At 38.8% G+C, this 18,963-nt stretch overlaps 1 protein-coding gene and 1 pseudogene across 1 annotated transcript in view; one reads left to right on the top strand and one right to left on the bottom strand.

Annotated features, from left to right (window-relative positions):
- CPQ (carboxypeptidase Q) overlaps positions 1 to 18,963 on the bottom strand; it is a 520,356-nt gene that overhangs the window by 63,622 nt on the left and 437,771 nt on the right. The window lies entirely within an intron of this gene.
- LOC132500960 (large ribosomal subunit protein uL30-like) lies at positions 16,220 to 16,948 on the top strand (annotated as a pseudogene).

Raw genomic sequence — 18,963 nt, 5'->3', positions numbered from 1 at the left:
AGGAGTCACCGAGCAAAAATTTCAGAAGGGCCCCTCTTAGGTTGTATTGACTACAAAATAAATAGATCTCCAGGATAATGGGATCCAGAGGTTTTTCAGATCCTCTTATAACAAAACTGCTGTTCTTATGCTCATGGGGCAGGGGGATGACCCCTGTAGTAATAGCGGGAACTAGCAGCTATTTTGATGTTAGCAGAATCTGTGGCCTTAGGTCTGGTCTTAATTGAAGCAGGGACTTAGGATATATTCTGGATTATTAAAATTGCTTCTAGGCCTGTGCTTTTAGAAAAGAAACAAATATACAGTAAGGGTAGATAGAAGCAATTCAATTTTCTTATTAGCAATGGCTACCTAGGAATCTTGGGAGTCTAATATTATATATTATTATTATTTTTTAAATAGAAGGGTCACCTATAAAAGTTATTTCAAGCATAGCTTGGACTTTACATTTTATAGCTATGCTATAGGCAATCTATTGCTTTTCTTCCTGCATATGCAGTAGTTTTAATCAAGCTTTTTAAGCTATCAATGGCTAAAATTAACCAAGTGTGGTGAAAATAATGCTACAAACCAGTCTGTTACCCTAAAGCAGCATTTTTTTTAAACCAAGCCCTAGGTTCTGAATGCAAAAATCTCTCATGAACTAATAAAGGAAACACAAGGGAGAGAAGGGCCTACAGTAACAGAGCTAAGAGCATCAACAGCCTGTCTAGTATTTAAATCTCAATTATTCTCACTTTCACTGCTGAAACCGATAAGTTTCAATTCTTCAACAATTGTATAACATTTGAAAACTCATAGAAAAACCACTAAAATTACTAAATTTTAAAAAGCCATTCTAGGTTACACAATTTAAACTAAGGCAAGCAAGTTGTGTAAAATATCTCTTTACAAAGGTCTCATTTGGGATCTGAATGCAGTATAGAGAACCAGACAACTGGTATGAAGTGAAGTCAATGAACCTTTTAGCTTCCTTTTCCCAAATGGTCATCTTGAGCACAGATGTTTAAAATGTGCTACAGATGTTTAAATCAAGGTATTCAGCTATTTATAAAATTAAAATTCCATTGATCAAAGGTGAAATATTTACATTTTTACCCCACTCTCATCTTGGCAAATAATAAATTAACTCTACTTACCTGAAATTTATTACCACTGCTTTCATCACTACCATTTCCTCTTTGCCATCAATATTTTTAGGGCAAACATGAAGTATGAAATACTGTTAAAGAAGTAAGTACTTTCTCTTTTGAAGTCATATTATGAAGAAAATAGGTGAAATTAAAAACCCCTCATTTTCTCCCTTTTTTTTCTCTTTGTTTTTAACTTCTGTTTGGATGTAAAATGTTTAATAACTGGAAGTCAAATATCCGTTGATGAGAAAAGAAGCTTCCAATATTATCTTATAAACTGTGCTTGCATATCATCAGAACAAAATAATAACTATAACTACTTCAATTTAAAATTTGATAAAGTGCCCTAAATGTATAACCTCTTTTTAAATTGGGTACTGCAAATAGGAATTTTTTAAACCAGGTACAGACTATGAATATAAAATATCCCATGTTAGCAATAACCTTTTGTGTTTTTTAGTGAGATCTTTTCGAATTAATCTTTCAACACTCATATTAAGAAATACCAGTTCTTGGGGCTTCCCTGGTGGCGCAATGGTTGAGAGTCCGCCTGCCGATGCAGGGGAGATGGGTTCGTGCCCCGGTCTGGGAGGATCCCACATGCCGCGGAGCGGCTGGGCCCGTGAGCCATGGCCGCTGGGCCTGTGCGTCCGGAGCCTGTGCTCCGCAACGGGAGAGGCCACAACAGTGAGAGGCCCACATACCGCAAAAAAAAAAAAAAAAAAAAAAAAAAAAAAAAGAAATACCAGTTCTTGTCTGTTCTCAAATTTAATGACAGCCTTTTGCATTTGTGATACTGAGGATTAGAATGAAGTTATGAATGCACAAACTTGGCCAGTTTAGCTTACCTCCAGTCCACAAAATTAATGCAACTGGTTTCCTAGTGGACAAGCTTTTAAAATTTTAAATTCTGTTTAGGATTTCTTAATTGACTATTCAAGATATAATGCTAATTACCAGCAAAACAAAGATTAAAATAAAGAGAAGAGCCTGCCACGTTGGGGGTGGTGAAGACTTGCTGAGGAAGGACTGCTCGTTAGGCAGGGGTGAAAGCCCTTGACCTCAGCAGCCAGCGCCGGGAGAGGTGTACTCCAGAGGCAGCTGCCTGCCCAATCCAGGAGCCATAGGCTGTCTTGATTCCCTCTCGTTTTTTCACAGTGCAAGGCCATTCCTTCCGTCCCATGTAATTTGCAGCCATTATCATAGATATTAGATGTGGAGAGACTTGCCAGGTTATCTAATTTCCCAGCCCTTCGCACAGAATGCCTGTTGAATATATGAGGCAGTTGTTTACAAGCGCCTGTGAAAGCCAGCCTATTAGCAGTCATGGTCATTTACCACCACCTGGGGGGCAAACAACATCCAAAGAGCCTTAACACATAACCATAATTTGAAAAATAAATAATGAAGGAATGCCGTATTCAAGACATTTGACTAACTGTCAAATAATGAGGTTTATTAAAAACTTCCATAGAGCTTCAAGATGGCAGAGGTATAAGACGTGGAAATCCCCTTCCTCCCACAAATACATCAGAAATACATCTACACGTGGAACAACTCCTACAGAACACCTACTGAACGCTGGGAGAAGACCTCAGACCTCCCAAAAGGCAAGAAACTCCCCACGTACCTGGGTAGAGCAAAAGAAAAAAGAAAAAGCAGAGACAAAAGGATAGGGACGGGACCTGCACCTCTGGGAGGGAGCCGTGAAGGAGGAAAGGTTTCCACACACTAGGAAGCCCCTTCACTGGTGGGGACAGGGGATGGGCACCAGGGGGAAGCTTCAGAGCCACGGAGGAGAGTGCAGCAACAGGGGTGCAGAGGGCAAAGCGGAGAGATTCCTGCACAGATCAGTGCCGACCAGCATTCACCAGCCCGAGAGGCTTGTCTGCTCACCTGCCGGGGCAGATCCCAGGTAGAGGACTGGGGTTCGCTGCCTGAACACAGCCTGAAGGGGGCGAGTGCACCACAGCTAGCTGGGAGGGAGTCCAGGAAAAAGTCTGGATCTGCCTAAGAGGCAAGAGACCATTGTTTTGGGGTGCGCGAGAAGAGGGGATTCAGAGCACCGTCGAAACAAGATCCAGAGACTGACGTGAGCTGCGGCTATCAGCGCGGACCCTGGAGACAGGCATGAAATGCTAAGGCTGCTGCTGCCGCGACCAAAAAGCCTGTGTGCAAGCACAAGTCACTATCCACACCTCCCCTCCCGGGAGCCTGTGCAGCCCGCCACTGCCAGGGTCCCGTGATCCAGGGACAAATTCCCGAGAGAACACACAGTGCCTCAGGCTGGTGCAACGTCATGCTGGCCTCTGCCGCCACAGGCTCGCCCTGCATCCATACCCCTCCCTCCCCCCGGCCTGAGTGAGCCAGAGCCCCCTAATCAGCTGCTCCTTTAACCCCGTCCTGTCTGAGTGAAGAACAGACACCCTCAGGTGACCTACACGCAGAGGTGGGGACAAATCCAAAGCTGAACCCCAGGGGCTGTGCGAACAAAGAAGAGAAAGGGAAATCTCTCCCAGCAGCCTCAGGAAAAGCAGATTAAATCTCCACAAACAACTTTATGTACCTGCATCTGTGGAATACCTGAATAGACACAAATCATCCCAAAATTGAGGCGGTGGACATGGGAGCAACTGTAGACTTGGGGTTTGCTTTCTGCATCTAATTTGTTTCTGGTTTTATGTTTATCTTAGTTTAGTATTTAGAGTTTAGAGTTTATTATCATTGGTAGATTTATGGATTTGGTTGCTCTCTTCCTTTTTTTTTCTATATATATATATATTTTTTCCTTTTTCTCTATTTGTGAGTATGTATATGCTTCTTTGTGTGATTTTGTCTGTATAGCTTTGCTTTTACCATTTGTTATAGGGTTTGTCTGTCCATTTTTTGTTTTTTTTTCAGTAGAGTTTTTAGTGCTTGTTATCATTGGTGGATCTGTTTTTTGGTTTGGTTGCTCTCTTCTTTCTTTTTTTTAGTACTTTAAAATTTTTTAAATTTTTAATGATTTTTAAATTGTAATAACTACTTTATTTTAATTTTTCTTTCTTTCTTTCTTTCTTTCTTTCTTTCTTTCTTTCTTTCTCCCTATTCTTCTGAGCCATGTGGCTGACAGGGTCTTGGTGCTCCGGCCAGGTGTCAGGTCTGTGCCTCTGAGGTGGGAGAGCCGAGTTCAGGACATTGGTCCACCAGAGATGTCCCAGCTCCACATAATATCAAACGGCAAAAGCTCTCCCAGAGATCTCTATCTCAACACTAAGATCAGCTCCACTCAACGACCAGCAAGCTACAGTGTTGGACATCCTATGCCAAAGAACTAGTAAGACAGGAAAACAACCCCACCCATTAACAGAGAGGCTGCCTAAAATCATAATAAGCTCACAGAAATCTCAAAACACACCACTGGATGTGGTCCTGCCCACCAGAAAGAGAAGATCTGGCCACATCCACCAGAACACAGGCACCATTCCTCTCCACCAGGAAGCCTACACAACCCACTTAACCAACCTTACCCACTGTGGGCAGACACCAAAAACAACAGGAACTATGAATCTGCAGCCTGAGAAAAGGAGACCCCACACACAGTAAGTTAAGCAAAATAAGAAACCAGAGAAACACACAGCAGATGAAGGAGCAAGGAAAAAACCCACCAGACCAAACAAATGTAGAGGAAATAAGCAGTCTACCTGAAAAAGAATTCAGAATAATGACAGTAATGTGATCCAAAATCTTGGAAATAGAATGGAGAAAATACAAGAAATGTTTAACAAGGATCTAGAAGGACTAAAGACCGAACAAACAATGATGAACAACACAATAAATGAAACTAAAAATTCTCCAGAAAGAATCAATAGCAGAATAACTGAGGCAGAAGAACGGATAAGTGACCTGGAAGACAAAATAGCGAAAATAACTACAGCAGAGCAGAATAAAGGAAAAAGAATGAAAAGAATTGAGGACAGTCTCACAGACCACTGGGACAACATTAAACACACCAACTTTTGAATTATAGGGGTCCCAGAAGAACAAGAGAAAAAGAAAGGGACTGAGAAAATATTTGAAGATATTATAGTTGAAAACTTTCCTAACATGGGAAAGAAAATAGTCAATCAAGTCCAGGAAGCACAGAGAGTCCCATACAGGATAAATCAAAGGAGAAACACACCAAGATACATATTAATCAAGCTAAAAAAATTAAATACAAGCAAAAATATTAAAAGCAGCAAGGGAAAAACAACAACTAATATACAAGGGAATCCCCATAAGGTTAACAGCTGATCATTCAGCAGAAACTCTGCAAGCCAGACGGGAGTGGCAGGGCATATTTAAAGTGATGAAAGGGAAAAAACTACAACCAAGATTACTCTACCCAGCAAGGATGTCATTCATATTCAGCAGAGAAATTAAAACCTTAACAGACAAGCAAAAGCTAACAGAATTCAGCACCACCAAACCAGCATTATAACAAATGCTAAAGGAACTTCTCTAGGCAGGAAACAAAAGAGAAGGAAAAGACCTAAAATAATAAACCCAAAACAATTAAGAAAATGGTAATAGGAACATACATATCGATAACAACCATATATGTAAATGGATTAAATGCTCCAACCAAAAGACATAGACTGGCTGAATGGATACAAAAACAAGACCTGTATATATGCTGTCTACAGGAGACCCACCTCAGACCTAGGAACACATACAGACTGAAAGTAAGGGGATGGAAAAATATATTCCATGCAAATGGAAATCAAAAGAAAGCTTAAGTAGTGATAATCATATCAGACAAAATAGACTTTAAAATAAAGCCTATTACAAGAGACAAAGAAGGATACTACATAATGATCAAGGGATCAATCCAAGAAGAAGATATAACAATTGTAAATATTTACGCACCCAACATAGGAGCACCTCAATACATAAGGCAAATACTAACAGCCATAAAAGGGGAAGTCAACAGTAACACAATCATAGTAGGGGAATTTAACACCCCACTTTCACTAATGGACAGATCATCCAAAATGAAACTAAAGAAGGAAACACAAGCTTTAAATGATACATTAAACAAGATGGACTTAGTTGATATTTATAGGACATTCCATCCAAAAACAACAGAATACACTTTCTTCTCAAGTGCTCATGGAACATTCTCCAGGATAGATCATATCTCGGGTCACAAGTCAAGCCTTGGTAAATTTAAGAAAATTGAAATCGTATCAAGTATCTTTTCTGACCAAAACGCTATGAGACTAGATATAAATTACAGGAAAAAATCTGGAAAAAATACAAACACATGGAGGCTAAACAACACAATACTAAATAACCAAGAGATCACTGAAGAAATCAAAGAGGAAATAAAAAAATATCTAGAAACAAATGACAATGAAAACAAAATGACACAAAACCTATGAGTTGCAGCAAAGGAATTCTAAGAGGGAAGTTTATAGCAATACAATCCTACCTCAAGAAACAAGAAATATCTCAAATAAACAACCTAACCTTACACCTAAAGCAATTAGAGAAAGAAGAACAAAAAAGCCCCAAAGTTAGCAGAAAGAAAGAAATCATAAAGATCGATCAGAAATAAATGAAAAAGAAATGAAGGAAACAATAGCAAAGATCAATAAAACTTAAAGCTGGTTCTTTGAGAAGATAAACAAAATTGATAAACCATTAGCCAGACTCATCAAGAAAAAAAGGGAGAAGACTCAAATCAGTAGAATTAGAAATGAAAAAGGAGAAGTACCAACTGACACTGCAGAAATACAAAGGATCATGACAGATTACAACAAGTAAATATATGCCAATAAAATGGAAAACTTGGAATAAATGGACACATTTTCAGAAAAGCACAACTTTCCAAGACTGAACCAGGAAGAAATAGAAAATATAAACAGACCAATCACAAGCACTGAAATTGGGACTGTGATTAAAAATCTTCCAACAAACAAAACTCCAGGACCAAATCACTTCACAGAAGAATTCTATCAAACATTTGGAGAAGAGCTAATACCTATCTTTCTCAAACTCTTCCAAGATATAACAGAGAGAGGAACACTCCCAAACGCACTCTACGAGGCCACCATCACCCTGATACCAAAACCAGACAAAGATGTCACAAAGAAAGAAAACTACAGGCCAATATCACTGATGAACATAGATGCAAAAGCCCTCAACAAAATGCTAGCAAACAGAATCCAACAGCACATTAAAAGCATCATATACCATGATCAAGTGGGGTTTATCCCAGGAATGCAAGGATTCTTCAATACATGCAAATCAATCAATGTGATACACCATGTTAACACACTGAAGGAGAAAAACCATGATCATCTCAATAGATGCAGAAAAAGCTTTTGACAAAATTCAACACCCATTTATGATAAAAAATCGTCCAGAAAGTAGGCATAGAGGGAACTTATCTCAATATAATAAAGGTCATATATGACAAACCCACAGTCAACATCGTTCTCAATGGTGAAAAACTGAAACCATTTCCTCTAAGATCAGGAAACAAGACAAGGTTGCCCACTCTCACCACTCTTATTCAACAAAATTTTGGAAATTTTAGCCACACAGCAATCAGAGAAGAAAGAGAAATAAAAGGAATCAAAATCGGAAAAGAGAAATAAAGCTGTCACTGTTTGCAGATGACATGATACTATACATAGAGAATCCTAAAGATGCTACCAGCAAACTATTAGAGCTAATCAATGAATTTGGTAAAGTAGCAGGATACAAAATTAATGCGCAGAAATCTCTTGCATTCCTATACACTAATGATGAAAAATCTGAAAGAGAAATTAAGGAAACACTCCCATTTACCACTGCAACAAATAGAATAAAATACCTAGGAATAAACCTACCTAAGGAGACAAAAGACCTGTATGCAGAAAACTATAAGACACTGATGAAAGAAATTAAAGGTGATACAAACAGATGGAGAGCTATATCATGTTCTTGGATTGGAAGAATCAACATTGTGAAAATGACTATACTATCCAAAGCAATCTACAGATTCAATGCAATCCCTATCAAACTACCAGTGGTATTTTTCACAGAACTAGAACAAAAAATTTCACAATTTGTATGGAAACACAAAAGACCCCATATAGCCAAAGCAATCTTGATAGAGAAAAGGAGAGTTGGAGGAATCAGGCTTCTGGACTTCAGACTATATTACAAAGCTATAGTAATCAAGACAGTATGATACTGGCACAAAAAGAAGTATAGATCAATGGAACAGGATAGAAAGCCCAGAGATAAACCCACACACATATGGTCACCTTATCTTTGATAAAAGAGGCCAGAATATACAATGGAGAAAAGACAGCCTCTCCAATAAGTGGTGCTGGGAAAACTGGACAGCTACATGTAAAAGAATGAAATTAGAACACTCCCTAACACCATACACAAAAATAAACTCAAAATGGATTAAAGACCTAAATGTAAGGCCAGATACCATCAAACTCTTAGAGGAAAACATAGGCAGAACACCCTATGACATAAATCACAGCAAGACTCTTTTTGACCCACCTCCTAGAGAAATGGAAATAAAAACAAAAATAAACAGATGGGACCTAATGAATCTTGAAAGCTTTTGCACAGCAAAGGAAACCATACACAAAGCGAAAAGACAACCCTTAGAATGGGAGAAAATATTTGCAAATGAAGCAACTAACAAAGATTAATCTCCAAAATTTACAAGCAGCTCATGCAGCTCAATATCAAAAAAACAAACAACCCAATCCAAAAATGGGCAGAAGACCTAAATAGACATTTCTCCAAAGAAGACATACAGCTGCCAACAAACATATCAAAGGATGCTCAACATCACAAATCATTAGAGATATGGAAATCAAAACTACAATGAGGTATCACCTCACACCAGTCAGAATGGCTATCGTCAAAAAATCTACAAGCAATAAATGCTGGAGAGGGTATGGAGAAAAGGGAACCCTTTTGCACTGTTGGTGAGAATGTAAATTGATACAGTCACTATGGAGAACAGTATGGAGGTTCCTTAAAAAACTGAAAATAGAACTACCATACAACCCAGCAATCCCACTACTGGGCATATACCCTGAGAAAACCATAATTCAAAAAGTGTCATGTACCACAATGTTCATTGCAGCTCTATTTACAATAGCCAGGACATGGAAGCAACCTAAGTGTCCATCGACATATGAATGGATAAAGAAGATGTGGCACATATATACAATGGAATATTACTCAGCTATAAAAAGAAATAAAATTGAGTTATTTGTAGCGAGGTTGATGAACCTAGAGTCTGTCATACAGAGTGAAGTAAGTCAGAAAGAGAAAAATAAATACCATATGCTAACACATATATATGGAATCTAAAAAAAAAAAGAAAAGAAATGGTTCTGAAGAAGCTAGGGGCAGGACAGGAATAAAGATGCAGACCTACTAGAGAATGGACTTGAGGACACGGGGAGGTAGAAGGGTAAGCTGGGACGAAGTGAGAAAGTGGCATGGACATACATACACTACCAAATGTAAAATAGATAGCTAGTGGGAAGCAGCCGCATAGCACAGGGAGATCAGCTTGGTGCTTTGTGACCACCTAGAGGGGTGGGATAGGGAGGGTGGGATGGAGACACAAGAGGGAGGGGATATGGGGATATATGTGTATGTATAGGTGATTCACTTTGTTATTCAGCAGAAACTAACACAGCATTGTAAAGCAATTACACTCCTTTAAAGATGTTAAACAAAAGAAAAAAAAACTTCCACAGAAACTAGATTCCTCTTTTTTTAAATTTTTTTAAATTTTTTTTATTTTTTATTTTCATTTTTTTAAATTTTTTTATGTCTTTCATGTAGTCGGGACTGAGAAAATTCCTGTCAGAGGATCAGAACTCCATTCCAAGCTGTTACTGTTAAGTTCTAAAGCAATGGAGGCCCTTACTTTTGGCAACAATCGGCTCTTATTCCCAAGATACTGACTGCATTTTTATTTTGCAATCACAAACTAGAACTGTGGTTCAAAATAGCAAAACACATTTTTAAAAATAAACTGAAACTATTGAGTGGATTTCATACCTATAGACTCTCAAGACCCCTTGATACACAGACAGGTTTCAGTATCCCATAATGAAAAAGGTTTTGTAGGAAAAGGATCCAGAGCAATTCTGATATTCTCTCGTTCAAGCATTCCCTGATCATTTTGTATGGCATTATTGATTTTATCCTGATTTTTAAGTCTTTGATTTGCTGGTATCACAGAAGAGCTAAACAGCAATTGGCAGAAAGAGTTCATTGTTGAGTATTATTAGTTAGCTCAGATTGCCATAACAAAATACCACAAAGAGGTTGGCTTAAACAACAGAAATTTATTTTCCTCATAATTCTAGATGCTGGAAGCCCAAGATCAAGGTGCCAACAGGTAAGACCTTTCTTCCTGCCATTTTACTTTGTTTTCACATGATGTTTCCTCTGTGTGCACTCAGAGACTCTAGATTCCTCTTATGTCTGGGGATATAGTTAAAAGGGCTCGAAACAATAAATGTTGGCTGCTTTCTTTCCTTTTGTGTAGAAACATCTCAAAATGGGCTCTTCCCACACCAGAGATAGAGCACACTTCAAGAGCCAACCTGAAGGATTCTTAATTTAGGTGTCATGAATTTAATTAATATGAAACAGCAGAGCATATACTTAATTAACATAAGATGACAACATTTTTAGTATTCCCCTGGGACAATGTGAGTTTTGAGATATTTTAAGCTGGCTACAAAGCAGAAACTAGAGAGAGGATATAGCATTATTTGATATATGGTATAATTCAGGCTCAAATCCAGATCAATCAGTCCTCAAGTTGATTTGCAGGTGTGAGGCTGGGTGTGCGTCTTTGGCCAATTAGGCTGCACTGATCGTAAAGCCTACATGAACTAAGAAGCTGCCACTGTTCACTGTTTTCAACAAAATCTCAGGGATGTGAAGGTAGCAGAGAAGGAAAACAGGTTTTGCAATCATACAGAGCTGGTTTCAGATTGTACTACACTTCATGTTAGTTAGGAAAATGCTCCTAGGCAGTCTTAGCTTGTTTCCTCATCTGTAAAACAGAAACAGCAATATCTACTCATGGATGTTAAGAGAATATAAAACAATGAATATAATATCTTGTAGATCCTCAATAAATATTAGCTTCCTTTCTCCTCTGAGAATTCTATAGTTGCATTTAAATGACAGATTATTTAGGCGTACAGCAAAAATTTATTCCAGGTAAATTTGCGGGACTCAAAATGCAATCAAATTTTCAAAATACTTCTAACAGAGCAAGTTTTTTTAAGTGTCAAGCAATTAGAATTGCTTCCTTCACAAATCCTTGAGTTTAATATCAAACTGATGCAAAACTTAATGCTGGAGAAGAGGCACGCTCGTGCATCCTGTTTTCCCCATTTGAAGAAGGTGGTACCTTGGATCTAACAGCTTCCTCTCTTCTGTAGAATTCTCAAAACTCTTCAAGCTGCTCCTCTTCAACAAGCACTAAAGAATCTGTAGGTCACTTCCACTCTTCTCCAATATCATGGTAATTCATTTAGATATTAAGGATAATTAAGCATTACAACACACTTGATATTTAAAGATTAAGAAACACCATTAACCACCATGGATGAAACTACCATTGGCTTTAAACTCAGTCTAAACTTCTTTATCTTCTAGCTCTCTTTCAGGTAGCTCTTCTACAATTCATTTAATTGTTCATAATATTAATGAGGTACTCACAATATCCAAAAAGCAGTACCTCTCCTTTAAATGAAAAAAAAAATTAGTATTCCTATAGTCATGCATACCCAGTGCTAAATATCTGAATGAAAGCAGGAAAAAAGGTCAATACTTTGGACATTGACAAATATTCTAGGTACTAAGCTTAGAGCAATAAAATACCTAGATAGATGACTTGTAAATTCAGCTCCACTTTTCTGGGTTCTAGATACTTCTTGAATAATATGGCTTATAGAATGAAAAAAGTTATATGCTCCCAGGTCAACTAGAGATCCAAAAGAAAGAAAGCATAACTCCAGAGGGCGTCCCAGTGACTTATAATTACATGGATTATATTTTAAAAAAATCTGATCCAAATCTTGACTAAATATGAAATCAGAATTCAGTAGTATTCAAAAAATAGATAAAATCCAAGAAAAGCCAAGAAATATGCTATTTGACAAAAGAATAAAAAAAAAATAAAAGCAGCGGTTTACAAGAAAGGTTGATGGGTATGAGAAAAAGGTCTTTATGCTTATTATATGGCATGGTTCTTTTCTGGTGCAGACACAGACACAGACACACACACACACACACACACACACACACACACACACACGCCCCATAATAAGGGAAAGCAAAAGGGAATGATTAGTTCCTTTACAAGATACATAAACACATTAGCAGATAAAATTAAACTCTTTAGTTCCAGGACACACTTTGTAAATGTCCCTGAAGGCCTGTGACCCGAGGCACAGGAAGCATATGCCATGACAGGAATGGCATCATATGTGCCTCTGTAATTGTCAACAGATGTAGCATGCCAACAGAGTAGAAGCACAGCTTCCACTTAACACACACTTTTTGGTGACTGACAGGCTGGAGTCTTAGAAAAATGAAGGTTTGATGAATGAGGCATCCTGCTTAATTGTGTTAAACTGTTTAGTTCCAATTTTCATAAACAGATTCAAGAGTTGAGAAATAGGAAACCTCTTCCTGATTCTCTCAAGAAAAAAGAAGGGGAGGGACAGGAAGGAAATGAAAGAGAGAAGCACAAGATCATGTTGCCACGGGATACTTAAATGACTTAAATCAGGCATTTATGTGGTTGTATTAGAAGACATTGAAATAAAATTGTACCAAGACGGGATGTTAAAAAATATTAAGAAAATACATTCCTTCACTGCTGAGATATTCTCATCAATTTGCTCCCTATATTTTAGTCATGTCAAAGTAACAATCTTTGGCACAATTTAAAATCCATAGCTGACCCTTACTCATGTTTGTTTGATATAGGCAATTCTGTGCTATTTAATCTCTTGTTCCTAAAAGGCAGAGGTAATCTCATTCTCCTTCATTTGAATCATCTCTGCTTTATACCAAAAGCAATTTTCACTTCTAGAAAAATATGGGCTTTAGGATATGGAGTCTTAACACTAGTATAAGCTTAGAAAGGTAATTCCCCCATTTTTAGGTCAGAGAAGATGCCTACTATATATATTTTTGATGCATACTATCTGAATATCACTGTCTGGGATGAGGCTCCTTGCCAACAGAGAATACCCAGTCAGTCCACAGCACAGAATCCAGAGCTTGATGTCGTCCAAGAGACTCAATGAGACTGCCATCTGTGTCCTTGGCCACGAGCCAGTTGGCTTTTACACACTCACTTATATAATCCTCCCACCAACTCTTACCCACCCATAACCAATTTACTTTGGCTGAATAGGAACTGTAAAGAGGCCTCAAAATCCCAGAAGCATCATTTGACATAGAAGAGCTACTAATGGTATTAACATTTGACTTTTTTCTTCTTTGCTTTCTTCTCTGCAGTGCTCACCATGTCAGAATGAAGTGAGTCAGGTGCTTTCCTAAATAAGGCCGCTGAACCAGTAAAGTATCAGGGTCACTTGATGTGAATGCCAGCAGTTTCATCACTCATTTATGTAACCACAAAGTAACATGCTAAGACCCAAAGGTCAGTGAGCAGCAATGATACTCATGCATCTTTTGCAGTATTTCCTAGAATACTCAACTATATGCCCAGTCACCCTCTCTACTGGGTCTAAATACATGAAAGCATGGTCATAGCAAGGCCTCTTCCGTAAGTTTTTAAAATATAAAACTAAACCCCAAACACTGAAACCACTTACTGAAGATCAACTGTGTAGAGTGCAATTGACTTTCAAATACATTATCACTTATCAAATACATTCAATTCTCACAATAGTCCTGTGGAATATTATTGCCCTCATTTCACAGATCAGGAAACTGAAGCTCAGAGAAGTTGAATGACTTGTCAAAGCCACACTGCTATAAAACTATGAAGCCTGTTCCTCTTTTATGACACTTGCTGACTCTCTAAGACAAATGTTAGGTAAGTGGTCAGAACAATTCAAATGTTAAAGGATGTCTCTGAGTCTTTAGTGACGTTCTTTCTCATTGCCTTCTTCTTGGATAAATACACAGTGCATCTGTAGAGTGTGTTCCTATAAATAAGTCTCCTAAGTTTTCCCATCTGTAGAGGTAAGGAGAGACCGTGGGGTGGAGGTGGCAGGAGAGAACACTTCAGGTGTTCAATCATGCGGATTGCTGGGAGTGTGGCATCAACTTATCCAGCTCCGCATCTGCCTGGTCAACTGAGTGTCTCAGGTAAACTGGGCCAGAAAAGTCTAACAAATGCTTTTCTTTGCCCTAAACTCATCTTAGGTCATGAAGAGCTGAGAGAATAGGAATTATAAATTCAGGGTACTTTTTTTTATTGCTTCTGGGACTTCACTGCTGTCCTTCCTTATCTGCTAATAGATCCTAGATGGCGGAGGTTTTATGTATTTTATATATTTTGAAATAGGTCTCAACAGTGAAAATAAAGGTAGTTACTGTGTTCATCTGCACATCACCACTTCTCCCCACTTTAAGGATTACACACCTTGACAACAGGGATGAACAAAGGAGCCAGGCTGGGCCACTGTGATTTTCCCAACTGAGTTGGATGTGATGAATTACTTGGCTCTTCTGTGCTTAACAGGCTGTAAAGACGTAAGTCTTGAGTTTTGAGCTGCATAAGGTCGTAGTTCAGCCTCTAAGGGGACAGCTGGCTTGAGAGAATGAAGTCACCATGAAAGAAGGTGGAATAAGCACCAGAGAGAGAGAATACGTGTCCTAAGAGCATCCCATTGCTGGAGTCCATAAGACCAAATCCAGCCCTACTCTTCTTGTGGCTCGCTCAGATTCTCCATTTTGCTCCAGGTCATCTGAGTTAGATTTCTGTCACTTAGTACTGAAGGAGTCTGGACTAATACAGAAATTATGCTTTAATAACTGAAATAATAACAGTGGCTTCTTGAGAGTTAACTTTGTGCCAAGCATTTCACTCAGATTGTCTTTATCTTTTTCTTGAATATAATCACACAAGGCGGGTATCACCCTTTTATTTATGAAGAAATTGAAGTTCTGAGAGGTCAAATGACTTTCTTAAGGTCACACAGCTAGAGAGTAGTAGAGCAAGATTTTGAATCCATTTCTGCTTGACTCCTAAATCCATGCTGTTAACATCTAGGCTATGTTTTTCCTCAAAATGGTTTTCAAGTCTGGCTGTATATTGCAATCTCCTGGGGGGCTTCTAAAACCAGGTGTGCTCAAGCCCTCTCTCTGGCCCCAAGTTTGCACAAGTACAGCAGGCACCTTTCACATGGAACACAATGGACTTGTGCTCTGGGAGGTTGTGGGCCCTGAGGGATGAATATGTTCTATGGTAAGTGTACTCCCTGAACTTGTGCAACTGTTGTGACCCTGCAGCCAGACCAGTTAAATCTGAATCTTTGGAGGTGGGGCATCAGTGCTGATATATTTTTAGAAGCCTCCAGGTGATTTTAAAGTTCAGTCAAGGGTGTGAACCACAACTGTAACCTGAACACATATCTGGGTCTATACCAATACAAGATGAGAAATTATAGCAATTGAAGCTAACATACCAAATGACTACAGTTATCTCAGATAAAATCTTCTGTCAGGAATAGTGAGTGTGGAATCACTGACCCCTCCATCTGTGCTTTGCACTGTAGTGTTGACTAAATATATTAAAATGATATCTATGAGTACCTTCATTCTTTAAATATGGCATCAATGATACTTAATAAACTATTTCTTCAAAAAATGTGGATTTTGTATAAATGTGTCCAGCAAACATTTTCACTTAGGTTTAAACCTTCCATAACTGGGTAGTTTTGGGTATTGATGAAAGCCATGCCTATCTCTAAATAGGATTCTGTTCTCTCAATTGTCAGGAGACTATTTCAGCTATTACAACAAGAAAGAAGAAAGGAAGGAAGGAAGGAAGGAAAGAAAGAAAGAAAGAGAGAGTTGGAAAGATGGCAGAGGAAGAGCCAAGAAAAAAGATCCCTTTGGTTTCAGAAAAACCTCCTGAAAAAGAAGAAGTCTTATCAGGGCCTGAAAGCCACCCAGGCAAAGCAGGCGCTTTTGCAAAGGAAGGAGCAGAGGAAAGGAAAAGAGATCAAGTTTAAGCGACTAGAATGGTTCCTACATGATTCCTGGCGGCAACTACGTGACAGGGTGCGACTCAGACGACTAGAAGTGAAACCTCATGGCTTAGAAGTGCCAGATAAACATTCCTGGGCCTTTGTTGTATGCATTGAAAGGATTAATGGGGTGAGTTTACTGGTGCAGGGAACCATTGCTAGACTTCGCCTGAATAAGATTTTCAGTGGTGTCTTTATGCAAGTAACCCCTCAAACCATAAACACGCTTTGTATAGTGGAAACTTATGTGACCTGGGGATTTCCAAATCTGAAGTCTGTTCAGGAACTCATCTTGAAACGTGGACAAGCCAAGGTCAAGAATAAAATCATCCCTCTGACAGACAACACAGTGACTGAGGAGCCCCTGGGGAAGACCTCATTCACGAAATTGCCTTCCCGGGGAAGAATTTTCAGGTGATCTCGGGGTTCTTGCACCCTTTCCAGCTCTCAGTGGCCCGTCACGCTACCAAGAATAGAGTGGGCTTCCTCAAAGAAGTGGGCTCATCTGGCTGTCAAGGTGAATGCATCAATCAGCTCATCCGGCAGCTGAACTAAAACCAACATATTTGAAAGCACAGTGCATTTGGAAGCATGTGTTTTTGTTTTATGGAATTGTTATCCAGTATCTTCAAGGAAGATTATTTTCTGCTGTATCTTCAGAAACTGGAGAGGAAGGGTCAGGGAAAAGATGGGGATGTTCAGGGCAGGCACTTTTCATCCCACTTCAGTTCCAAGAAAACATTCCTGTGTGTTTTCTGCAAAGACTGCAGTCCACCTCTGAAACCAGCAAAGGACTTGTGCCATGGAGGAGGGAGTCATGTTTTATCACACCTATCCTGGGATTTAATGTTGGTGAACGAATGAATACCCACACATGAATACAAGACAGCAGTGGACCAGGCCCAGGGGCATATTGAACCTGGGGTTTTGGAAAGAACTTGAAATACAATTAGAAAGAAGTGCATTAAAAAAAAAGAAAGAAAGAAAGAAAGGAGGAAAGGAAGGAAGGAAGGGAGAGAGAAAGGAAAGAAACAGAAAGGGGGAGGGAGAGTGGGAGGAAGGAAGGAAGGAAAGAAAGAAAGAAAGAAAGAAAGAATCAGAAAGAAGAAGAAGAAGAAGGAGAAGGAGAGGGAGGGAGAGATAGAGGGAGAGAAGAAGGAAGGGGAAGGGAGGAAGGAGGGAGAAGGGAGGGAGTAGGGAGGAAGGAAGGAAGAAAGGAAAGAATACTGAGGACATACTTCATAACTAGTCCTATTATAGGCAACAGCTTGCCAGATTACAAATGATCCACAACTAATAGATTTCACAGATCTCAACCATATTTGATTTACGCATTATGAACTGATAGGACAGTTAAGATAGCAAATGTCATACTGTAAAAGAAAGTTTAGTTACCACGAATTATGCAATCTCACACTCTCCTATAAAAAATGAGATAATAGGGAGACTTAATTCACTGTGTTAGAAATTCCCATGAGGGGAATGTACAAGAATATCAGGTTAAGTAGTCATTTTTGAACTTTAATACTGAGCAAAGGAAGGATCTTAAGCCAATGAAAGTACCCAGACTAAGGAGTCTATTGTACACAATTGAGATATAACTCATTTCTATAGTAAAAAGTCCTTACCCAATCAGAACTCAATTTTATCAAAATCTCTTGAATTGTGATGCTTTTCCTGTTGTTTCCATAATCCTATGCTTATTAAAGTAATTAAATTGATAAGCATATTTTTAGCAGAGCTCTTGTAAGAAATTGATGAGTTGTCACAATACTTGAAGACTTCTTTGACTCAAAGAAGGTTTAACAAGCAGATTATGTCCAATTACAGTAAGACTTCATTGTTAATATCTGAGAACTCCAGCAACTCCTGCCAATCATAGTGCAATATCTTATGGGACTATTCCGAGTCTCTCCAACTGTACAGTTTAATTTGGCAAAACGTCAAGTAGCAAAATATCCAAAAAAGTGCAATTTTAGCATGAAATTGCTAGAAGACATGCAGACCAACCCATGAGATGTGCAGATCTATGAAGCTGGTTTTTGTTTTGAGTCTCTCAAAGGAGGATGCTGTGGGTTAGATGGAGCCTACTCAGTGGCTGGTATTGAGCCCCATCATGTCTCACTCCTGTTCAGAACTTTCAAAAGTTTCTGGCTGTCCCAAATTCTTTGAATCGCATTCAGGGTCCAACTGAGGTCCCAAGGGACCTTTTCAGTTTTAGCTCTATTTCCCTATATTAAACTAAACTTTGGCCAAACCAGACTACTCATCATTTCAAGAAACTGTTGAACTTTCTTGCCTATGCAATTTTGTGTATCGCCATCTTTTCATAAGCAAGGCAGTCCCTCTCCATCTAACAAAATTCTATTCTTTCTGGAAAATCAGGTGAAATGCCACCTCTCTTGTGATGCCCCATGATTTTAATTCCTCTCTTGCTTGAACTCCTATTGTGCTTTGTTCTTCCTGTGTCTAAACCCTCCATTAACTCCTTGAGGATAGAGAGTGAACTTTGTATATGACATTGGAATAAAACAGGTCTATATGTTAATTCTGGCTTTTCCACTTAATAT

The sequence above is a fragment of the Mesoplodon densirostris genome, chromosome 13 (genome assembly GCF_025265405.1).
Source record: "Mesoplodon densirostris isolate mMesDen1 chromosome 13, mMesDen1 primary haplotype, whole genome shotgun sequence".
NCBI classification, from domain to species: domain Eukaryota; kingdom Metazoa; phylum Chordata; class Mammalia; order Artiodactyla; family Ziphiidae; genus Mesoplodon; species Mesoplodon densirostris.
The sequence above is the reverse complement of the archived record's forward strand: the minus strand, read 5'-3'. Positions and strand labels throughout refer to the sequence as shown.